This window comes from Anomaloglossus baeobatrachus, chromosome 1 (genome assembly GCF_048569485.1).
Source record: "Anomaloglossus baeobatrachus isolate aAnoBae1 chromosome 1, aAnoBae1.hap1, whole genome shotgun sequence".
NCBI lineage: Eukaryota > Metazoa > Chordata > Amphibia > Anura > Aromobatidae > Anomaloglossus > Anomaloglossus baeobatrachus.
The window spans coordinates 520735550-520740048 of NC_134353.1; positions in this window are offsets into that span (position 1 = coordinate 520735550).

Here is a 4499-nt window from a genome sequence, read left to right on the forward strand (position 1 = left end):
CTACTTTTTTGGTGCTTTATGACACTGCAAGAGATGAAGGGAAGGGCCAATGTCTAAATTTTGTGTAATTTCTCAAAAAGATTCAGACTCCTACCCTGATAATGCCTATGCACTCAGTGGAAGAACTATCAAGAATTCCATGACAGGATTGTACACGCAGCAGGAGACAGAGAGGAGGGCCTCTTACTAGATTTTGAGTCAAATCTAAAAAGATTCAGACTCCTACCCTGATAAAGTTTAAATACCCAGTGAAAAGGCTATCAAGAATTCCAAGGAGGGATGTAATACATACAGAAAGAGATGGAGAGGAGTGCCTCTGGCTAAATTTTGTGTCAGTTCTAAAAAAATTCAGACTCCTCCCCTGATAATGCCTATGTGTGATGCCCTGGCCTATCAGGTCGTCACAGGGTATTGTGCAATCTGCCCTTCTGTACACTATCCACCTCCTCCTTGGTTAAGTGTCCCTAACCTTTGGTGTTGCCAAGAAAAAGTTAATCAAAATCCTAGGAACACTCTGCACCACACCCACCAGACACTCCAGTGGACGGCCTGAGTGGAATAGGGTCGACCACTTGGGAAGTTGGTTAAGGGAGGGTCAGGAGTGTCAGGAGCAGTTCAGAGTAGTGTTGGAGGTGAAAATGAGAGGAGGTCAGGAGCTGGGCTCCTTGGAACTACTAGGTGGCAGACGTTGGTCTGGGCCTGGTAGGAGCTGGACCCCAGTCGCAGGGGATCATGACAAGGGGCACGGACTGTTGAGGAGGACAGCCGGTGGCCTTGTGCCATCACCAAGCAGGGGCCAGGTCACGACGGGGTACGTGGACCCTAGGTCAGGGAGTAGCTTCAGGCGTCCTGACAATTTACCCGACGAGGACAGAGCCTTCAAGATCCGTTCTCCACCCGCTCCAAAATCAGGGTACTAGCGCCACGAGGGGGATAGGACTTTCCACTCACACGGTCCAGAAAATCCCAAGTGTGAACCCTGAGAGCAAGCTCACCCATTTAGCCAAACTGGTGAGCAGGACCTGACTAGTTTCATACCATTGGGACCAACTAGAGGACAAGGTGCCAAGGAAAAGGTCACAGACTAACAGGCAACACCAATGGGCACGGGATCCAGGCGTGCTCCATCCCAGCGGCAGCGGTGTCCAGAACTTTGGTTTACTACAGTTGTTATTGGACTGAGTGAGTTTGCAAGTGACCCTTACCGTCCCAATGACATACCCCCGTCACCATCACCGAGTCCTGGGGCATCCCCCCTACCCGTGGAGGGGTTAAACATCTTGCTGCCCACACCATCGCCACCGGGTACTCCCAATTGCAGCGGTGGTACTCCACCTTACCACGTACCATGGGTGGCGTCACGAACTTTCCACACCATCTCCTGTATATAACCCCTCTCTGTTTGAGGAGCTGTACGACCCCCCCGGGTCCGGACCCCTCTCGAGCCACCGCAGATCCGGATCCGAGCAGCCCGGCTGCTGACACGGGGGTGATATATATGCACTCAGTGGATGGACTATCAAGAATTCCAAGAAGGGGCTTGTAATACATGCAAGAAGAGATGGCGAGAAGGCCCTCTACTTTTTTTTCTGTGACAATTCTGAAAAGATTCAGACTCCTATCCTGGTACAGACTATTCCCTCATTGCAAGGACCATCTAGAATTGCAATAAGGGATTGTACATATAGCAAGAGATGGAGATGAGGGTCTGTTAATAAATTTTGTGTCAAATCTAAAAAGATTCAGACTCCTACACATACAGTTAGGTCCAGAAATATTTGGACAGTGAAACAAGTTTTGTTATTTTAGCTGTTTACAAAAACATGTTCAGAAATACAATTCTATATATAATATGGGCTGAAAGTGCACACTCCCAGCTGCAATATGAGAGTTTTCACATCCAAATCGGAGAAAGGGTTTAGGAATCATAGCTCTGTAATGCATAGCCTCCTCTTTTTCAAGGGACCAAAAGTAATTGGACAAGGGACTCTAAGGGCTGCAATTAACTCTGAAGGCGTCTCCCTCGTTAGCCTGTAATCAATGAAGTAGTTAAAAGGTCTGGGGTTGATTACAGGTGTGTGGTTTTGCATTTGGAAGCTGTTGCTGTGACCAGACAACATGCGGTCTAAGGAACTCTCAATTGAGGTGAAGCAGAACATCCTGAGGCTGAAAAAAAAGAAAAAATCCATCAGAGAGATAGCAGACATGCTTGGAGTAGCAAAATCAACAGTCGGGTACATTCTGAGAAAAAAGGAATTGACTGGTGAGCTTGGGAACTCAAAAAGGCCTGGGCGTCCACGGATGACAACAGTGGTGGATGATCGCCGCATACTTTCTTTGGTGAAGAAGAACCCGTTCACAACATCAACTGAAGTCCAGAACACTCTCAGTGAAGTAGGTGTATCTGTCTCTCAGTCAACAGTAAAGAGAAGACTCCATGAAAGTAAATACAAAGGGTTCACATCTAGATGCAAACCATTCATCAATTCCAAAAATAGACAGGCCAGAGTTAAATTTGCTGAAAAACACCTCATGAAGCCAGCTCAGTTCTGGAAAAGTATTCTATGGACAGATGAGACAAAGATCAACCTGTACCAGAATGATGGGAAGAAAAAAGTTTGGAGAAGAAAGGGAACGGCACATGATCCAAGGCACACCACATACTCTGTAAAACATGGTGGAGGCAACGTGATGGCATGGGCATGCATGGCTTTCAATGGCACTGGGTCACTTGTGTTTATTGATGACATAACAGCAGACAAGAGTAGCCGGATGAATTCTGAAGTGTACCGGGATATACTTTCAGCCCAGATTCAGCCAAATGCCGCAAAGTTGATCGGACGGCGCTTCATAGTACAGATGGACAATGACCCCAAGCATACAGCCAAAGCTACCCAGGAGTTCATGAGTGCAAAAAAGTGGAACATTCTGCAATGGCCAAGTCAATCACCAGATCTTAACCCAATTGAGCATGCATTTCACTTGCTCAAATCCAGACTTAAGACGGAAAGACCCACAAACAAGCAAGACCTGAAGGCTGCGGCTGTAAAGGCCTGGCAAAGCATTAAGAAGGAGGAAACCCAGCGTTTGGTGATGTCCATGGCTTCCAGACTTAAGGCAGTGATTGCCTCCAAAGGATTCGCAACAAAATATTGAAAATAAAAATATTTTGTTTGGGTTTGGTTTATTTGTCCAATTACTTTTGACCTCCTAAAATGTGGAGTGTTTGTAAAGAAATGTGACAATTCCTACAATTTCTATCAGATATTTTTGTTCAAACCTTCAAATTAAACGTTACAATCTGCACTTGAATTCTGTTGTAGAGGTTTCATTTTAAATCCAATGTGGTGGCATGCAGAGCCCAACTCGCGAAAATTGTGTCACTGTCCAAATATTTCTGGACCTAACTGTATAAAGCTTATGCATTCAGTGAAAGGACTATCAAGAATTCAATGGAGGATTGTAATACACCCAAGAGTTGGACAGGAGGCCATATGAATAGATTTTATGTCAATTCTAAAAAGATTCAGATTCATACCCTGATAAATCCTATGCACTTAGTGAAAGGACTATAAAGAATTCCAAGGAGAGATTGTAATACATGCAGCAAGAGACGAAGAGGAGGGCGTCTGAATTTATTTTTGTGACAATTCTAAAAAAAATCAGACTCCTACCCTGGTACAGCCTTTACTCTCATTCCAAGGACCATCTAGAATTCCAAGGAGGTATTGTACATGCAGCAAGAGATGGAAATCAGGGCCTCTGACTAATTTTTGTGTCAATTCTAAAATGACTCAGACTCCTACCCAGTTAGAGGCTATGCTCTCATTACAAAACCTCTCCAGAATTTCAAGGAGGGATTGTACATGCTGCAAGAGATGTAGAGGAGCGTTTGTGACTAAATTTTGTGTCAAATCTAATACGATTCAGACTTATAACCTGATATCACTTATGTATTATCTTCAATTCCATTGAGGGATTGTAAATGCAGCAAGAGACAAAGATGAGGGTCTCTGACTAAATTTTGTGTAAATTCTAAAAATATTCAGACTCCTACCCTTATGAAACTAATGCAGTCACTGGAAGGACTATCAAAACTTTGAAGGAAGGTTTATAATAAAAGCAGCAAGAAACGTTGAGATGGGCATCTGACTGAATTTTGTTTCAGTTCTAAAAAGATTCAGACTCCTACCCTGATAAATCTGATGGACTTAGTGGAAGGGCTATCACAAATTCTAAGAAGGAATTATAATAAATGCAGAAAGAGAATGAGAGGATATCCCCTGAATAAATGTTTTGTCAATTCTAAAATGGTTAAGACTGCTACCCTGGTATAGCCTATGCACTCATTGAAAGGACTGAGCCTAAGCCCTCATGCAAAGACTATCTGGAATAGCAAGAAGGGTTTGTACATGCAGCAAGAGATAGAGGGGAGGGCCTCTGACTATATTTTGTGTCATTTCTCAATAAGATTCAGACTCCTATCCTAATAATGCCTA